The sequence below is a fragment of the Panthera pardus genome, unplaced genomic scaffold (assembly GCF_024362965.1).
Source record: "Panthera pardus isolate Hobbes unplaced genomic scaffold, ASM2436296v1 HiC_scaffold_124, whole genome shotgun sequence".
Lineage (NCBI taxonomy): Eukaryota > Metazoa > Chordata > Mammalia > Carnivora > Felidae > Panthera > Panthera pardus.
The window spans coordinates 365,115-386,438 of NW_026526682.1; the positions used below are offsets into that span (position 1 = coordinate 365,115).

At 42.7% G+C, this 21,324-nt stretch overlaps 1 long non-coding RNA gene across 1 annotated transcript; it reads right to left on the reverse strand.

Moving 5' to 3' along the window:
• Positions 1-12,255: 12,255 nt before the first annotated feature.
• On the reverse strand, positions 12,256-18,584 carry LOC128776410 (uncharacterized). The gene is made up of 2 exons (XR_008421457.1): positions 18,343-18,584; positions 12,256-13,552 (listed from the first exon to the last, which is right to left on the reverse strand). It is a non-coding gene; the product is annotated as an uncharacterized LOC128776410 (long non-coding RNA).
• Positions 18,585-21,324: the final 2,740 nt, after the last annotated feature.

Here is a 21,324-nt window from a genome sequence, read left to right on the forward strand (position 1 = left end):
ATTAGTTGACCATATAGTTGTGTGTCCATTTCTGGGTTTTCTATTCTGTTCCGTAGACCTCTGTGTCAGTTTTTGTGTCAGTGCCATACTGTCTTGATGACTACAGCTCTGTAACATAGCTTGAAGTCTGGAATTGTGGTGCCTCCAGCTTTGCTTTCTTTTTCCAGATTGCTTTGACTATTTGGGGTCTTTTGTGGAGCCATACAAATTTTAGAATTGTTTGATCTAGCTCTGTGAAAAAATGCTGATGGTGTTTTGACACATATTGCATTGAACCTGTTCTTACCTGTTTTTTTTTGGCTAGAGAAAAAACATTAATGATACCAACAACAAAATTTTCTTGTTAATTCAGTTCCAGGCCCTAACTATGCTAAGAATTTTACTCACACTATCCCATCTTACTGAATAGGAAGATTGTGATGTAGGTATATATTTCTCACTTTGAAGCTGGGAAAATTGAAGTTCAGATCAAGGAAGAAACTTGCCTAGGAGTCACAATGAATGTAAGCAGTAGAACGTGGCTTTGAAGCAATGAAGAAATATTCTTTGGTGTACCGTTATATCAGATCTAATTTAAACAAGATTCATAAAACATTTATTACAAGGCCCCAAAACTCTGGATCCAATGGGAAAAGGATTAAAAGATTTTCACACACATCCATACCACTACCATTTCCACCCCCACCACAACAAAACACTGATCAGCAAAAGTTACCAAAAGCAAATTTTAAAAAAGAGAGATATAGAGAGAAAATGAATTTACATTTGACCATAAGGCATGGTCTTTATTTATTATCCTGCCAGGAAGGTATATTACTCAGGGCACAGAAATCCTGCCTATATGGTAGACAGAAGGTACACAGTAAGGTTTGATCTTGCTCTTCTATCTGAGAATTTAGAAAGCTTGGAATCAAAGGTGGTTCTTGGTCAGAGAGAAACAGTATGACCCCTACATAAAAGAAGCCACTTCTCTGTCACACTTTGTTCCAGGTAGAGCAGATATGAAAATTGGCAAGGATAAAATTTATATATATATATATTTTTATTTACATATATATTATATATATAATATTTTTAATTATAAAATATATATTTTACCATATATATATATGATAGTAGAACTCAGACAAATATTTTATCAGCATATATTTATATATATATTTTGTTTATATATATATATTATTTACATATAATATATTTTTAATTATAAAATATGTATTTACCATATATATATATATATACATATATATATATATATATATATATATATATATATGATAGTAGGACTCAGAACAAATATTTTATCAGCATAAAATATTTGTTCTTGTTTTATAGTCCTGAATGTGTCTGGGGACTGAAAGTGATCGTGGGTGGGCCTTTTTTTCTGTCATGATGAAGGTTTCTGCACAGAAAGGCCTTTCTGCTGGCACAGCACAGGTGGGCACTTGGAAGTGGTCATAGTTCAGGAATCTTGAGGGGAATAGAGCAGGTGGCTCTCCAGGACTGCTATGCCTCAGGAGAAGAGTGTGGAATCTAGACCATCATAAAGAAGGTGTTAAGAAATTAAAGCAGACCCTTGAAAATCAAAGGGATAATTGCATGAACTTGGGCTTCTCTGCCTGTAGGAGTATCCCTTGATGACCATCTCTTGGTTTGGGACTGTTGTCTCTTCCTCTGCAACTGGTGCAGCTTTTCTTTAAGAGTTGCCCTTGAGCACAGGTGAGAGAAGGGTCTACTGAAATGAGAGGAGCTGTCCTAAAAGAGGACAATGTCAACTCCATGTGTCTCCTTGGTACAAGAACTGTCCCAACTTTTTGAAATCACATTTCTACATACTCTTTAAATGACCATGAGAAAGGAAAGAGTCTTAATTTCCTATCAATTTATTTTCTCCTGTGAACTTTAATGCAATTATCCAAAAATGAAAAAAAAAAAAAAAAACAACAGACAAAAATAACCTATCACCATCTGCCATTTCCATCGACCGAATGATGTTAAACAGGCCAACACAGTTTGGACTTCCAGATTAAATCAAACACTTTGAAGTACCTAAAGCAAGAGATGACCCTCCCCCTGCATCCCACGAATCAGACTCTCCAGATTCCCCAAAGTTGCTGGGGGGCTGAGATAGTGGCCATCTTGCAGAGAGCCCTAGTCTAGAACAGAACAGCCCAAGCCTGGGCAGGTTCGCATAGTGCACCATTCGAATGCAATTCACCTGAACTCTTTTTAACTAGGGCCCTGCCTTACCAGAAACATTCAGGGCTTTATCTCAGTTTGGAGATTGCAGAGTTCTCTGACTGGAAGTCAGTGGAGTGCTTGAATGAAGGGTGTTAGCACTCCTTCAACATCCCCTCAGGTTATCTGTGTCGTAAGCCTGGCCACTGTTTTTAGATCTCATTGCCTATATAATTGGATACCTGGTCCACCCTAGATAGCTGCCCAAGTCATACTTGTAGCCCATTCCTCCTCAGGCTGCTCCCCTTTAGTCTCAGTGATCATGTTAATGATCACTAATGAGTTTATGTGTAAATATTCTCCTTCAACTTTGTTTACAATTAGAGACATATGAACACCCCCAACAGTGACTACCAGTACCATATTTTCAAATACTGCATTCCGCTAGATAGGACACAGATATGCTCTGAGCTTCACAGTGTAGTTTTAGTAAAGCTTCACCACTGTGGCTATTTGGGATTTGCCAGAATCCCAAGACCTTCTGCCTTTCAGGTCTCTAAGCCCCAACCCAGGGCTGGCACCATGAGTAAGTTGTCCTCATGATTCTCCCATCCTATTACTCACTACTTCTTCCTGTCGAATTAATCCCAAATGACCTCCTTTGATTTCTTCGACATTTGAAAGATAAACATTTTGGCCTGATATCCCATCTCTGAAAAATCAAATGTTTAAATAACCTTTTTAGTCAGCTGTTAAAGTACTAATATACTTGCTATTTTAATTAATTTACGTATTTAAATAATGACAGTGTAGTTGGCAAGGAAACCAGGAATAAGTTCAAGGAAGATTTATGTCAGGTTACTCATGAGTCAGTTGTTATTATTAACTACCATTCAATAGAGAACATTTGGCCATTAACTATTGCTAAATTATTGTCACCAATTTTTGTGACACTCAGTGTTGTTCCTAGTGTTCATACTCTTCAAGGAGACTTATTATCACCTATTTCTTGCCCTACTTTTTCATATACTCTTGGCAGTATGGCTGTAGGGTGAGATCACATGGAACCTTTCTCTGACACAGCCTCCCGGGTCTCCTTGCTTGCAATGAGACATCAGATGTAGCTTATTTTTCATGCTCTTTTAGTGATTTTGTCTCCAATCTTTTCCTAGGAAGACCATCTCTCCCCAGGACTTCCTGCAGATTGGTACCCCCACTCCTCAGCTTGCTCCATCCTTACTCTTCTCTAGAATGGCTACTAATGACAGTTTCTTTTTAGTAACTTTAATAATTTCACTATTTATACTTACTATAGAGATTTTTTTAATATTGAATAACTACTTATAGAAGCATGAGTATGTTCTTTTTTTTTTTAATTTTTTTAACGTTTATTTATTTTTGAAACAGAGAGAGAGCATGAACGAGGGAGGGTCAGAAAGAGGGAGACACAGAATCTGAAACAGGCTCCAGGCTCTGAGCGGTCAGCACAGAGCCGGATGCGGGGCTCCAACTCACAGTCTGTGAGATCATGACCTGAGCCGAAGTCGGCCACTTAACCGACTGAGCCACCCAGGCGCCCCGAGTATGGTTTTTTTTTTTTTTTTTTTTTAACGTTTATTTATTTTTGAGACAGAGAGAGACAGAGAGAGACAGAGCATGAACGGGGGAGGGGCAGAGAGAGAGGGAGACACAGAATCGGAAGCAGGCTCCAGGCTCTGAGCCATCAGCCCAGAGCCCAACGCGGGGCTCGAACTCACGGACCGCAAGATCTGACCTGAGCTGAAGTCCTACGCTTAACCGACTGAGCCACCCAGGCGCCCCCCCGAGTATGTTCTTTTTAAGAAGACCTTCAACAACTACAGACTACCGGAAAGGCCAAGGCTGATGACAGTGTGGGCTACCTGGTACGGTGCTCTTGGTGCAGCGTGGGTGGGGGGAGCCAGGACCCCCAACAGGTCTGTTTCATCCCTGTAGCTCCAATAGGTCCTACTACCCCTGACCCTCTTCCCATGGCCTCAGCCTGCATTTCACCTGGGAAGAATAACAAGAACCAATGCATCTCTCTTCCTGTGCTCACGTGAAATGTACACTTCCCAGACTTTCATTTCTACTCCATGCTGGGAGAGTTACCTTATAAAGAAGAATCAAAGAAGAGGATGGAAGTTTTTGGAAAGGGAAGAATCTGTCCATGGAAGGCAATGCTCCATTTATAAGCATTAATTCCTGTAGCAGTATTTCCCAACAGTTGCAATAGTGTGACTTATTACAGAAGATGAGCCTACATGGCAAACAATTTTTACATTTTAATGCTTATCTATCTCAATCTAAATTTGAAAAATTCTTTAAATTTTTTAAAATATTGATTTTTTTTTTTTTTTTTACAGAGAGAGACAGAGAGAGAGCATGAGCAGGAAAGGGCAGAGAGAGAGAGACAGAAACACAATCCGAAGCAGCTCCAGGCTCTGAGCTGTCAGCACACAGCCCAACGCAGGGCTCCAACCCACGAGCCGAGAGATCATGACCTGAGCCAAAGTTGGGCACTCAACAACTGAGTCACCCAAGTGCCCCTAAATTTGAAAAATTCTTAAGTTAAATTTAAAACTTGTCATGTAATATATAGTACAACTGAATTACTGTAAGTTTTTAAAGTGTATTGATTTGAAGGCAGTTTTAATGAAAACTATTTAAGTATGCAATAATGCTGGCAATATGCAAAAATAAGAAAAGTGATATGGAACTCAGGAAAGTTTGGGAAACCTCCCTAATATATCCTCAGGTCCTTCCAGAATAACGTAATTTCTGCCTCCTGAGAAACTTACCCACCACCAAAAGACCACTGCAGTTTTTCTCTCTTATTCTGGCCCAGAATTCACCATGGCTGCTTTTCCTCCTTATGCCTTCAGTCACCAAGGCTGTTCCATTTTTGCTGTGGATAGTTGAGGATCCTTAGCTTATTTAAGAAAGTGCAAAAGGGAGGGGGCACCTGGGTGACTCAATCAGTTCAGCATCAGACTCTTGATTTCTGCTCAGGTCATGATCTCATGGTTCATGACTTTGAGCCCCACGTCGGGCTCCACACTGACAGCATGGAGACTGCTTGGGATTCTCCCTCTCTGTCTCTCTCTGCCCCTCCCCTGCTCATGTTCTTTCTCTCTCTTTCTCAAAATAAATAAGCTTAAAAAAACAAGTGCAAAATGAGGGCTACCCCCATCACTGAACCTCAGGACACCCTGTGCATACCTCATGTCCTGGATGATTCCTAAACTCCAGGAATAAAACAAGGTCCAACCTACACAAAACCTAAGAAAAGTGTAAGATGATATTTTACATTCACACATAGACGCATACAGGACTGAGTATGGATTTATGAGAGGAACAGGTATAGTACAGCAAAGAGGTCTAATGCCTGCAAGACTGGTGTATGCTTTCTCTTTCCAAACTTAGGTTATAAGTCCCTCAAAGGTGGGGGTTTCATGTTTAATATTACCTGCCTGTTGAATATCTGTTTTCTCTTTATATACCCCAGCAGTCAAACACAAAGACACTGTACCACCACCACCAAATGTACTCTCTAAAAGGACAGAGCTAAGAACTTCTTCATCTTTAACTGATATATCCGCATGATCTAGAATATAGTCTGGCATATAGTAAAGGTTTAGTGAATTAATTCATAAATGATGTAATCTATTTTTCTTTCCTCAAACTCAGAAGTGACCCTACTGGAATTTACTTGATCTAGTGAAATCATCAAAAATCTTTTCTAGAATGTAGTTTTCCAAAGGGAGAAGAAATATGAGCAGAACTGTGCGAGGAAGGAGCACCCATCCCCCTTGCTCTCCAGGTGAAGTCTAGGCAGGGAAGAAACACTAAACCATCTAAGCTCCCACTCAGAAAAGCAAGTACCTGACACCCATCCAATGCCAGGAAGTAGAGGGTTTTATGTGAAATCAGTATTGGTCATGAATGCCAGGATTAAAGCTGCCATGTTTAAAAGCTGAAGAACAGGAATCCGCAAACCATAGCATCACAATTGAGTCCATAATCATTGAAGCATAGACTCTAGGACATGCTGAGGGACTTTCCCTAATAGAAAATTACTCCTTGTATCCTATAACACACCCAAAATATAATTTCTTAAAAGAAGGCCTGACTCCCATTTAGAACTTGTGAATCATTCTCTTAAAGCTGGATCGGGACACACCTCCCAAAAGTGGATGCTGTGCGTGACAGTGAAGACGCTGATGTTCAAGTTTAGTGCCCAAACCCCTCAGACCAAAACGCGTACCTGGTCCTCCAGGATCTATGAACCTTTCCTGGGGCACTGAGTCAACCACAAGAGCAGCTGTAGTGCAGCTCCAGCGAAGAGCCTACAGGTGGCTGATACAGCGGCCTAGTCAAGTTGGTGCCTGAAACCTGCAGTTCACCAACACCTCCTCCTTGGCTAATGGGGATTGGGGAGGGGGATGCCCATGGTGGATTCATGAATAGCCACTCAGTAAGCTAATAGAAGCCAAAAATAAACTTCTCCATCACAACAGCCCCTCCAGATTGGGCCCAAATACAAATGTGAGGAGAAACTCTTCCTAGCAGAGAGTGAGAAATACAGAGCAATGGGATCTAGATGTGGATAAATGTAAATCAATATTCACAGTATGCTAATAATAATGATGTGTGAGGTTTAAAATTTATATTAAATTGCATGACAACAATAACTCAAGAGCCTGGGGTTAAATTAACAAAAGTATAGCATTCTAAGTTTCACAGTGTTTTCTGAGAAAGAGTATAAGCACTAATGCTTATTAGATTATAAGCCAAGGATGTTTGTTATAATTTCTAGAGCATTTTTTAAAATAATTATTTTAAAAATCCTAAAAAAAATTGAGAAGGGGGGAATAATAAAAACAATCAAAAAGGAGGCAAGAGAGAAGATATAAAGGGATATCAGAGGGAGAGAGAAGTTTCACTTTCACTGAGGGTGCAGAAAGCTGGCCCTTTCTGAGGCCCTTTCTGAGTCAGACCTCTGAGAAGGATATTAGAGGCCATACACTGAACAAGAAGAACTCAGTAAAAGTGCCTACCAAATTGCCCAAGCCTGAGCATGGGCCACATGACACTCTGGAGGCCCTAAGTGTCACAGAAACAGGGGACTTTGCACCCACTTGAACATCCTTCTCATTTGTCCACTGTGTTCTCGTGAGAAATGCTGGCAACAGGGAAGTGGATGGAGAAGAAAATGCCTCCCTCAGTGGTGCTGACTTAAGGGAGGGGAGCAGCCATGACTGTAAAGGCACGAAGCCCCACTAAAACTCTTCTCCTCCATGGGAAACAAGAGCCTTAAGCTGCTAGAAAGGCACGGCAAGTTCTGTTGCCCTCATTGCACACAGAAAGACAATCAAGGCTGGGGAAAAAGTAGAAGGAAAAAGTCCTCTACTCCTAAGGGAGACTGAGGAAAAGTCTTGGTCCCAAATTCCTATACCAATATCATTTGGAGTATCATCGTCTTTGTCATTATTATCATCACCATTATTAGAGATACTATCAGTACACTAGATGAGGGCAGAAATTCTTTCTCACATAAGAGCTACCATCAATACCAGGAAGAGTTTGGCTGCCACAGGAGGGAGGTACATGATCACTGAGAAAGCCCTATACTCAAGACACAGGTGCTGGAGGTCTACCTGAGACTGAGGATGAAGCAAGACAGTAGACAATGCCCTTGTGCCCCACCAAGCAACAGGAGTAGTTGTCTTCACTAGAGAAGATGAGAGCTAAGAAAGATACCAACTTTGTGGCCTAGATGTACCAGGAAGACCCAAAGCTGAGCGTTGAGTAGAAAAATTAAGAAAACCCTCCAGCATGCCAGCCACCATCCTAAGCACAAGGTAAGACTAGAAGAATTTGAAATCTGTGTGCAGACATAACCATAACAATAACAAATCCCTAATTCACCTCAACTCCTTAGTCAATGGACTCAGTCTCCATACTAACAGCCTAGCAAAAGAGGCATGCCGTTTTCTAGACATAAAAACTGCTTACCTCAGACAATAAAAAAGGATATTTCAAAAATAAGAAAAGGTCAATCTCAGGAAATATAACAATTCTAAATTTGCATGAACCATATTACATAACTTAAAATATTTAAATGATAATTGACAGGAATAAAAGAAGAAATAGACAAATCCACAATCATAGTGGGAGAACCTTAACATCTTTTGCAAAAACTGATAGGATAAATAGGCTAAAGTCAGTAAAGATGGAAAGGATTTGAAACACGTAATTAGCACATGACCTAATTGACAGGTTAAGAATATCACACACAAACACACACACACACACACACACACACACACACACACTTAAAGAAGACACATTCTTTTAAAATGCATGTAGGAGCACCTGGGTGGCTCAGTCATGATCTTACAGTTAGTGAGTTTGAGCCCTGCGTCGAGCTCTGTGCTGACAGCTCAGAGGCTGGAGCCTGCTTCGGATTCTGTCTTCCTCTCTCTCTGCTCCTCCCTCCCTCCCTTCCTCCCTCTCTCTCTCTCTCACTCTCTCCCTCAAAAATAAATAAACATTAAAAAAAAATTAATGCATGTAGAACTCTTTTTTTTAATGACCACATGCCTGGTATAAACCCAGTTTCAAAATGCTAAAGTTTGAATCATTCAGAATATTATATAACCACTTAGAATAAAGCTGCAAATTTAAAAATACATATATAACTAAAAAATCCTCAGTTGCTTGGAAGTACAGCAATACACTTCTGAAGAACCCTTGAGTCAAAGAAGGAATCACAGTGGAATTTATTTTTTTTAGCCATAGCTGAATAATAGCAAAGTTAAAATACATCAAAATTTATGAGATACAGCTAATTATAGCCATAAATGCATAATTTAGACAGAAAAGGCAGGAAAATCAATAACCTAAGCTTGTACAGCATGTTCTGAAGCTAGTAAAGGAGCAAGCAGCAAGGTAAACCCCACCAAAGTAGAAAGAACAGAGAAAATTAACAAAGATACAAATCAGTTCTTTGAAAAGGCTTGCCTAATTGATAGACTTCTATGAAAACTAATCAGCAAAAACAGAAGAAAGCACACATTGCTACTGTTGGAAATGAAAAGGAAAACAGACAGATATTGTACAGTCTATTGGCCGAATCTAGCCTACTACCTGTTTTCTAAAACTTAAAAAATTATTTTTGTAAGTAAAATTCTATTGGAAGACAGCCACACCCAGTCATTTATATCTGGTCTATGGCTGCTTTGTTGAATAGTTGCAACAGAGACCAGATTGACTCAACACATAAAATATTTTCTAGCTGCTCCTTTATACAAAGTTTGCCAAGCCTGTTATAAGGAATTATATTACATAAATTTGAAATGTGTAGAAAATCAGGGACAGCTGGGTGGCTCAGTCCGTTAAATGTCCAACTCTTGGTTTCAGCTCGGGTGATGATCTCATAGTTCATGAGTTCGAGCCCCACATCAGGCTCTGTACTGACAGTGCAGAGCCTACTTGGGATTCTCTCTCTTTTCTCTCTCTGCCCTTCACCTGCTCTCTCTCTCTCTCTCTCTCTCTCTCTCTGACTCTCTCTGTCTTTCTCAAAATAAATGAACTTAAAAAACTTAAAATGTAGAGAAAATCAATAAATGCTTATAACGTAACAACTTACTAAAAGTGATCAATAAGAAATATAAAATTCTTATAGTTATATAGCTTTTAAGAAATTAAAACTCTAATTAAATTAAAATAAACTACCAGGGTCAGATAACTTCAAAAGAAAATTCTTTCAGACATTTAAGAAATAATATCAATCTCACTTTAATTACTTTACAGGAAATAGAAAAAAAACTGAAAATACTCCACAATAAATTCAAAACTGATGAGGACATTATAAGAAATAAAAATTAGAAAAGATAGAGGAAAAAAATTTAAGCAAATATTAGCAAGTAATATCCAAGAATATATAAAAAGAATAATATAACCAAATTGGGTTCTTTCAAGAATGTGAGTTTGGTTCAATGTTTAAATATCAATCAATATAATTCATCACATTAACAGAATAAAAGCAAAAAAAAAATCATCTTATCACCTCAGTGGATTCAGAAAGACATTTGACAAAATTGAACATCATGAATGATTTTTATAAACCTCTTAGGAAACTAGGGATAGAAGGAATAACATTTAACCTGATGAAGAAGGTCTGTTTAGTAAACCCTATGCAATTGTGACATGACAAACATTTTCCCTCTGAGCTTAAGAATGAGGCAGAAATACCCAATATCACAACTTCTTCAACATTGACTAGAAATTCTGGCCAGTGCAAATAGGCAAAATAAATAGTCAAACAAACAAGCATCAAGAAGAAAAGACATAAGGACTGGAAAGGAACTGATAAAAGCATTGTTATTCACAGATCACCTAATGGGGCATGTAGAACATCCAAAATAATCTACAATGAAATAAATTAGAATTAATAAGTGAATTCATCATGATATACAAGTGGACAATGATATAAAAATAAATTCTGTCTATAAACTGTAGGGGCCAAGGGAAGACCACCCCAAAATGTGCCTCTTGGGCATACTGATTATTTTAACTAAAAGTCACTTTAGAGAGAGCCTATGTAGGAAGGACATTCAGACCCTCCCCCCTGAGAGAAGGAATACATCCCCCATGAGAAAGGTACCCTCCCTGTAGCAGGAGACAAGGAGACACCCTTATCACCAGAGGTGGGAAATTTAGGGCAGAGGAGGCTGTATAACAACCCTTGTTACTTTTTTACTAATCTACCACCCCGGCCCAAAATCTGTTTAGAATCCCTTAATGAATTGAAGCTCCCAACATTAAGTTTTCTTTGTCCTGTCAATGCCTCACAGATTTATTGTCTCTTTGTCTAAAAGGTATAAAAACTGCCTGCATCAGTCATTTGTTTGGGTCTCAATTTCCTTCCTGGGCCTCTGTGCTCCTGTAAGAAAACTGTGGCTTCTTTTTTTCCCCTAATTATTTGACTCTTCTCAATTTAATTCCCAGTCCAGCTGCAAGACCTTGAGGGTTTGATACACATGTACATTGTGAAAGGATTCTCCCAATCAAGTTAATTAACACATCTCTCCCCTCACATATTTAATTTTTGCTTACTCTCTTATCAAATTCCAATGATACAATATAGTGTTTCAGCTAGAGTCACCATGTTACACACTAGATCCTTAGGCTTTACTCAACCTTATAACTGAAATGTTGGACGCTTTTACCAGACTCTCTTTTACCAGCGTCTCTTTTACCAGACGCTTTTACCTATTCCCCCACTCCCCAGGCCCTTGCAACCACTCTTCTACTTTCTGTTACCATGGGTATAAAAAAGTCTTTTTTTTTTTAATTCCACATGTTAGTGATATCATGCAGTATTTATCTTTCTCTATTAGCTTACTTCGCTTAGCATTGCAGCAAAAATAAGTCTCATCCATGTTGTCACAGAGTGCAGGATTTCCTCCTCTTTAAAGCTGGAATAGTATTGGATTACATATACATTTTCTTTACCCAGTCCTCTGCCATAGTCAGCTTGTTTCTGTACCTCGGCTCTCGTGAATAATGAATGCTACAAGGAACATAGGAGAACACCTATCTCTTAGAAATAATGGGTTTATTTCCTTTGGATAGATAGATGTCCATGGATACACATATACCAAAATAAATAGATGTACTAATGTTTCCCAAGTGATAAGATGATAAACAATTTCTAAATATTAAACATTGCATCATTTCGACCACTATGTAATTTTTCTTACAATTTGGTAGATTTCTAAAACTCCGTGAAAGAAAGGTGTTTGGGTTGTTTGGTTTTGTTTTTTTCCCGATTTGAGGGACGACAAAGCTCAATCTCAGAGGGACTAAGTAACACAGCAGAATAGATTCCAACAGCAGAAAGCGTCTTGTCACACTCAATCCAGCTCACCTTGAGGATGAAATTTTGAATTTAAAGAGCACTTGAGAGTGGGAGAAGGGGAGAGGAGGAGACTAACTGTATTGTGATTGGATATAACCGACAAAGAGACTACAAAGAAGCAGAAGCGAGGATCTGTGTCCCACAGAAATGTGTTTTATTAATGAAACATGGCAGCCTGGGGATGGGAGTAGGGCCCAGGGTGTGCACAGCACAGGGAGACAAGACACCCGTGGCCACAGGACAGAGCTGAGCTAGATCCCGCTGCTCTGGGTTTCCGGGCTCTAAGAAGCCAGCGCACTAGGGATGCTACGTGCTCGCCGCCTCCAGGAAAGAGAAGCCGACTCCAAAAAGCAGGAGAAAAGCTGCAATCATCCAGCCTCTCTCATGCCCCGTGTCCTCCCAGGCAGAGCAAGCTGAAGCTGAAGGAAAAGCCGGTTGTTCCCCCAGGGGCATTTGGAGAAGAGAAGACAGCGCTGAGTCCGAGGAAGGCTCCCCAAAGAACCCAGGCGCCGCGACCCAGGTGGGCAGCCGAGCTGGCAGGGTTGAGGTGGCCACACGGCAGGACACTGCTGCATGGCTGAGGGGAACACTTGGTTGGTGGGCACGTTGGTGGTGGGTAACCCTACAGGACCCTCTGCGGTGTAACCTGGAAGCGGCCCTTCCTGGGAGGGCAGGGAACGATCTAAGGGACAGGCAGGCCACTCCGGTTGGTAGGTGGCCCTTAGAACAAGTAAAAGGGACTTGCATAAGAGGCTTGTGTGCAGCCGCAGCAAGAGGGATGGATGGTCCCAGCCCCTGAAAGTTCACCTGCAGGGAGGCCTTGACCGGCTTCCGGGCGGGTGTTCTCAACACCGCGTGGCATCTCAAGGCTGAGTCCTCCGAGCAGCCTTTGGGGGCAGGAAAGGAAGGCAGGACCCGGTTCCCGGGACAGGGGATGGGGTGAGGAGCCTCCGAAAGCCCGGGTCAAGCGGCAGTCACGGCTTTTTGCTGATGTTCCCCAACAGGCACAGCGCAGGACACTCTGGTGGTGGGTGTGGCCTAGGGCGCTGTGCTAATAGACGTGGTCCTAGGCGCTTCACTGGTGAGCAAGGCTCAGGGCAGTCAGGTGGACTCACGGCCGGTGGCTGGCAGGGCTGTTTGCATTGCTGCCGCTAGTAGGACTTCTTTCCTAGGTGCCCAGGAACCTGAAGGCACCGTGTGACAACGTTTACGTGGGATTCCTTTGCTTACCTAATAATCCACGGTGCTAATGCGCTTCAACACGATCTCTCCCTCACCAAGCACGTGCTCTGAACTCCTGCCACCGAATCGGTCCTTTTCTCTACTTCCCCGCTCTTCCCCTTATCCTGGTATTGGCACCTCCGTGGGCTTCTCTGCCGAGGTCGATCATTTCACATGCCTCTTTCCAGAGAGAGAAGTGCCTCTGTCCTTTAGCATCAAAAAAAAAAAAAAAAAAAAAAAAAAAAAAAAGGGTGAATGGACACACTGCCACGTTGAGAAGGAAAGACCAAGTTGCTGCAATCCTGGCTAAGCCCACACAAGCAATTCCTAAACAGGCTCATCATCATAAGGAACAAAATGATGGTATACCCGCCTGTGGTTCAGAGGGATAATTGCCAGGCTGGGATTCTGCCTTCAAGAGGCCTACACATACATCCAGAACCCTTGCAACTGCAGCGGGAGATTCTCCTGTTAGCATAGACACAGCCAGCAGAGAATTCCCCTTCCTCAGTTTCTCTCAATTCAACATTGCCCCGTAGGTGTTTTCCATATACATTTGAATGTAGTCCCCGAAAATGCTAAAATAAGAATGCCATTAACAGCACCTCCATGCTGGCAACTTCTGCCCCACGTTGAAGTAAAGAAATCAAGCATATATCAGTGGGTAACAACAGTTGTTTGTTTGTTTGTTTTCCCACTGTAATCCTCCAAAACAGGCACGACCTTCAGGAAATCAGACTCACCTGATATGCGACATAGGTCAAATATCATAAGAAATTAAAAAAAAAAAAAAAAAAAAAAGGACGGCGGTGGAATGGCAGGGTGCCCTTTATGGGACCTTGTTGTCCCTTCAACAAAGGCAGAGCATCACAAGACTGGCCTGTACCGGGCAGTCATTTCCCAACCACAGTGAACTTCTCCTGTAATTCCCACAGTGGTTTGTCCTACACGCTCTTTACGACTCACTTGTAGATGTACCCCATCTGAGAGTTTCAGTTCACGGTAGCCGCTGAAAAATGTGGGCAAGTCGCTAACTGGTCCAAAAGATTTTTCCTCCTGGCTGAGGATAGTATCACCTCATCCTTGTCCCCTTCCTTAGAGCCTTCCACATTACAGAACTGGTTGGCCCCCTTTGTCATTCAGTTTTGTGTAGAGCCAATAGAAAATTTGCCTCTTAGAGCCTAGCAAACTGGTCATATCTCCATGCTCATTCTCAGACATTACTCAAACATACTTCCTGCCTTAGTCATCGAAGGTTGCTGTGACAAAAATACCACAGACAGAGTGGCTTGAACAGCAAATATTTAGTTCTCACAGTTCTGGAGGTGGGGACGTCCAAGATCCAGGTGCCGGCAGAGTTGGTGTCTGGTGGGAGGCCACTTCCTAGTGCCGCTAGACTGCTGTCTTCTCTCTGTGTCCTCCCATGGTGGAAGGGGTGAGGGGACTCTCCAGGGTCTGTTGTACAAGGGCACTGATCTCATTCATGACCTAATCACTCACCTAAGGCCCCCTTCCTAATACCATCACATTGAGGGTTTGGATTCCAATATCTGAATTTGGGGTGTGTGTGTGGGGGGGGGGGGAGGAGACACAAACATTTAATCTGTAGCACTTCCCCTCAGTGCAGACCCCACAGGCTTTTGAAAGATAATTAGGTAGTAATACAAATAAATCCATGCCCATAAGTGCAATAACGTAAATGAATGGACCAGTTCACCGAATGAAATAAATCATCTAACCTTGTCCAAGAAGACATAGATAACCTGAGTTACACTATGTCAACCAAAGAAATTGAATATGTAGCTAAAACAGCTAAAACCCTTGCAACAATGGCAGTCCAGGCACAGACAGGTTCATTGTCAGATTTTACCACACATTTAGAAAAATAAATCAATTCTACACAACATCTTTGGAAGAAAAGAAAAGGAGAGCATACCCTCCAACTCATTCTTACAAAGCCAGTACTGTCCTCATAACAAAAACAAAGACATTACAGGGAAAAACTGGCCAATATCTCTCCTGAACAAAGATGCAAAATTTCTCAACAAATATTAGCAAGTGAAAATCACCGATGTGTAAAAGTGTAATACAGCATGCCTCAGTGGGATCCATCCCGGTGGCCAAAGGCTGGCTTGACATTTACAAACCAATCCATGGAGCTCATCATAGGAGTAAACTAAAGAACAAAAACACAAAATCACCACGATATAAGGAGAAAGAGACATCTGGTGAAAGTCAACATCCATTTGTAAATTAAAAAGCATTCTCAACAAACTAGGAATCAAAGGTAACTTTCTCAACTTGATAAAAGTCATCTTTGAAATACAGCTAACATCATGTTTTAAAGGTGAAAATCGGACTGCTTCCCCCCTGGGATCAGGAACAAGGCAAAGTTTTCCTCTTTGGCCACTTGTATTAACATCATACTGGAAGTCCCAGGCAGTGCGATAAAGCAGAAAATAAAGAAAAGGAATAGGAGGGAATAAACGGAAGAGATGGGGGAGTGGGATCTCCCAAAGACTACAATGTACCCACAAAGCTGTTCTCACACCCTCCAGTAGCTTTCAGGAGGGCTTTGATCAACTCTGCACCTAGGTGAAGGAGTGTTGTTAAAACAATCTGAGTAACCATGGTCAATGCTAGAAAGCAAATGCATCAGTTGGAAATAAGTAGGAATGTTAATTGTTACATCCTTTCCCTTTAACTGTACAATTTTCCCACATGTTTTCCAGGAGAGGTTTTCATTTATACTTATCGACACACATTGGGGTGCCTGGGTGACGGCTCAGTAGGTTAAGCCTCTGACTCTTGGTTTCCACTCAGGTCATGATGTCATGGTCTGAGAGACTGAGCCCTGCATCTGGCTCTGTGCTGACAGGGCAGAGCCTGCTTGGGATTCTCTCTCTCCCTTCCCCACTGGCTTTCTCTCTGTCTCAAAATACATAAATAAACATTAAAAAATTAACAAAAGAACAAAAACACTGGAAAGTCAGACAACTCAAGGTACTGATTTCAGGGGAGAACCCAAAGAAACACAGATTTCAACCTTGTGTGGACTCTCAAAAACAAATCAAGTGAGCAAACAAAGCAAAAAACAGACCCCAAAAGACAGACAACTGGTGGTTGACAGAGGGGAGGGCACTAGGGGGAAGGGAAAAGTGGGTGAGGGGAGCAGGGTGGTCCCGTTCTTCCAGTTCTGGAATGAGTAAGTCACAGGGAGGAAAAGCACAGCCAAGGGAGTCTAGTGGATGGCACTGCAGTGGGGCTGGACGCGTGGTGACAGACCACAACCACACTGGTGGCTAGCCGCTGCAGTGGGGCCACATGCGTGGTGACAGACCACAACCACACTTGTGAGCTGAGCATAACAGGTAGAGGAGTTGTTGAGTCTCCGGTATCAATGCAAATTGAACAAACCTTTTAGAATCTCCTCAAGTAAGAAAGAGTTTTATTTGAGCCCGAGTTTGTACAGCTGCCCAGGAAACACAACCTTCATAGGGAAGAAAGTGATTTGAGGAGCGAACACTTTTGCAGGGTTATATACTTTCTTACATCTTGTAAAAGGGGAAAAGATATAGATTAGCACATGGGCAGAAATCCCGAGTTCCCCAGGAAACAGGGGCATTGATTCATATCTCAAGGACAAGATGGTTTACCCTGAGGCTATGCATGAACCAAGCACGTGCACGAAGCCAGCCTAGTGGTCTTAAGTCAGGATTGCGGTTTGAACAGAGTTTATACACAGTCCTGTGGGCTTGGAAGGAAATCCCTTCTCTCATCACTATGTTGTATACCTGAAAACCTATGTAACATTGTGTGTCAACTATACTTCAAATTAAAAAAAATAAAATCAAGGTTTTTTTTTGCACCTGATTGTGAGATTCAGAAGAGTACGTTGGAAAAAATGAGGCGAGAGGATCTCTGTACTTACAGGAACCCTTCCATCTTCCCCCACTGCTTCTCTGACTTGAGAAAGAATCTGTGGGGGACCCCACGGCAGCAGAGCTCAGAACAGCAGTGTCGAGGTGGCAGAGCGTGGGCAACCCACGGTATGGATGTTGAGAGCAGGTCCTGGGGGGCATGGGAGTGAGGGGTTAGGGGTAGAAATGTGAGAAACCCTGTTCCCTGTGTTAACACTGACTCCCTATCGTCCTCACTCAGGTCATAGGCTGATGCTGCCGGGTAGACTGGGGAGACTTCCAGGCCCTGAGGCCTGTCCCTGGGTATGTCACCGGAGGGTCTTAGTCTCATCCCTGAAAAGAATTCACAGACAGTGGTTGAGCTGAGCGGTGCAAGTGAAGAGCTTCTGGGAGAGAAGGTGCACTCCAGAGATGGGAGAGTGGGCAGGTCAAGGGAGACCTGTGCACCCCAGAGTTTGACAGTAGTTAACTAGGGGATGGGCTGCTCACTACCTGGGGGGGGAGATTTGGGGGAGGGGGGCAAGTTTTCAAGCCTTTCCTCCCTTATGTCAGGGTCTCTGGCCTCCTTTGTCGCAGGCCTGTCTGATTTGGCCCGGTTTCTGGTGTCCTTGTATGTGGGGTGCTGCCAGGACAGGCTGCTGAGGTTCCTGATAACAGGCTCTGACTCCTGCTTTGCTGGACGGCATGCATCCTGGTAAAGCCTAACTAGGTGCTTGCTCTAACACTGACATTGATTATAAAATGGGAACTGCTCCTGGTTGAAAGTCCCGTGTGCAGGAACTATGCCGGACACATGACACACATTATCCCATTTGATGCGGTGATTAAAAGAAAGTTAGATGTGAGCCTCAACAATACAAAGTAACTATCAGCGTCCGGTGGTGGTCTCATCTACCTTCAAAACCCCACAACTTGGAGCATTTCACGTAGACTCATGTACCTCTACACTCCAGCATCCCCTGGCCATATGGTCCTCAGCAGGAACAGCTCTGTGAGCCATGAGAAACCATAGATTTAATACTGAAGATGAACTGGTTAAATTTCCTTTCAAGGTGGGACAATTGACAAACGTCTTACCTGTTAGCAGTTAGAAAGAAACTTCCATGTTTGCCAATGAACTTTAAAACTTAACTCTTTGATATTTAAATCTTTTTATCCAAACCTTTTAATAACCAAATATTGGGATGCCTCGGTGGCTCAGTCGGTGAAGCATCCAACTCTTGATATCAGCTCAGGCCATGATCTCATGGTCATGAGATCAAGCTCCGCTCAGGCTCCGTGGTGAGCATGGAGCCTGCTTGGGGTTCTCTCTCTCTCTCTCTCTCTCTCTCTCTCTCTCTCTGAAAATAAATAATAAACTTTATGAATAAGCTTTATAAACAAACCAACAAATAAATAACCCAATACCTTTTCAAGGCAAAATGTTGCAAGCATAATTTATTCTCTTAGGATATGCTACATAAGCAAGCTTATGTAGCACAAGCAATGGTATATGATAGAGGAGAATTTCGTAGGCATAAAATTTAGTGCGTACTATTCCCATAATACTTGAACAAAGTCCCAAATGTTTACCGAGTTCAACAAGCCCCTGCGTGATCTGGCCTGTGACTCTCTCACTATCTTCATTTCGTCCATGCTCCCTCCCACTCGTTCTAATGCAGCCACTGGCCACGTTGATGTCCTATGACCACACATCTTCCTTACTCTTCCCTCTGCTTGGATGGACCTACTCCTCCTATTCCCATGGCTCACTTATTTCACTCAGGGCTCTGAGACTAGCAGACCCCACCTCCCTTGCCCATTGTTCTTTGTCCTCCAAATCCACTTAATAACTATTCTCAAGCACATTTATTACTACCTGATATGATACACTGATTTATATTCATTTGTTCATTAACTTTTCCTTCCCACATCATTTAAGCTCCACAAAGACAAAGTGTTGGTATTTTGCCCACCACTGTATACCCCTTGCACAGCAGGAAGCCAGGCATAAAGTACACACTTTATGGGTACATGTATTTAATATGTTTTCCTGTGAAAGTACATATTTTGGATGACCGAACAAATGGGTAGATTCTTAGACAACCCTGAGCTGAAGATGTCATTTTCTAGCAAAGAAAGAACACATCACTTGTAAGTAGCAGAGCTGGCATTTGGCCTAATTAAAACAAACAAGCACACAAACAAACTTATTTCTTTACTCAACCTAAACAGACACGTTTCAAATCAAACACGATTAACTGTGACTGTATCCTTTAGAATTCAGTGGTTAATTCCTGACAGAAAAACCAAATGAAAACAATTTCCCACTAATCTGATACAGTTAACAACCAAGATTAAAGAAGAAAGACACTTGGAGAGAGGGAAGATGGCGGCGTAGGAGGACGCTGGGCTCACCGCGCGTCCTGCTGATCACTTAGATTCCACCTACACCTGCCTAAATAACCCAGAAAACCACCAGAGGATTAGCAGAATGGTGTCTCCAGAGCCAAGCGCAGAGGAGAGGCCCACGGAAGAGGGTAGGAAGGGCGGCGAGGCGGTGCGCGCTCCACGGACTGGCGGGAGGGAGCCGGGGCGGAGGGGCGGCTCGCAGGCCAAGCAGAGCCCCCGAGTCTGGCTGGCAAAAGCGGAGGGGCCGGAGGGACTGTGTTCCGACAGCAAGCGTGACTTAGCATCTGGGAGGTCAGAAGTTAACAGCTCTGCTCAGAAAGCGGGAAGGCTGGAGGACAAAGGGAGGGAGAGCTGCTGAGCCCCCAGACGGCAGACCTCAGCTTGGTGGGGAACAAAGGCGCTCGCCAGCGCCATCTCCCCCGCCCATCCCCCAGCCAAAATCCCAAAGAGAACCAGTTCCTGCCGGGGAACTTGCTCGCTCGGCGCAAACACCCAACTCTGTGCTTCTGCGGAGCCAAACCTCCGGCAGCGGATCTGACTCCCTCCTGAAGTGGATCACCTAAGGAGAAGCGAGCTAAGCCTGCCCCTCCTGCCCCCGTGCACCTTGCCTACCCACCCCAGCTAATACGCCAGATCCCAGCACCACAAGCCTGGCAGTGTGCAAGTAGCCCAGACGGGCCACGCCAACCCACAGGGAATCCCGCCCCTAGGAAAGGGGAAGAGAAGGCACACACCAGTCTGACTGTGGCCCCAGCGGTGGGCTGGGGGCAGACATCAGGTCAGACTGCGGCCCCGCCCACCAATTCCAGTTATACACCACAGCACAGGGGAAGTGCCCTGCAGATCCTCACCACTCCAGGGACTATCCAAAATGACCAAACGGAAGAATTCCCCTCAGAAGAATCTCCAGGAAATAACAACAGCTAATGAACTGATCAAAAAGGATTTAAATAATATAACAGAAAGTGAATTTAGAATAATAGTCATAAAATTAATCGCTGGGCTTGAAAACAGTATACAGGACAGCAGAGAATCTCTTGCCACAGAGATCAAGGGACTAAGGAACAGTCACGAGGAGCTGAAAAGCGCTTTAAACGAAATGCATAACAAAATGGAAACGACGACAGCTCGGATTGAAGAGGCAGAGGAGAGAATAGGTGAACTAGAAGATAAAGTTATGGAAAAAGAGGAAGCTGAGAGAAAGAGAGATAAAAAAATCCAGGAGTATGAGGGAAAAATTAGAGAACTAAGTGATACACTAAAAAGAAATAATATACGCATAATTGGTATCCCAGAGGAGGAAGAGAGAGGGAAAGGTGCTGAAGGGGTACTTGAAGAAATTATAGCTGAGAACTTCCCTGAACTGGGGAAGGAAAAAGGCATTGAAATCCAAGAGGCACAGAGAACTTCCTTCAGACGTAACTTGAATCGATCTTCTGCACGACATATCATAGTGAAACTGGCAAAATACAAGGATAAAGAGAAAATTCTGAAAGCAGCAAGGGATAAACGTGCCCTCACATATAAAGGGAGACCTATAAGACTCGTGACTGATCTCTCTTTTGAAACTTGGCAGGCCAGAAAGGCTTGGCACGATATCTTCAGTGTGCTAAACAGAAAAAATATGCAGCCGAGAATCCTTTATCCAGCAAGTCTGTCATTTAGAAT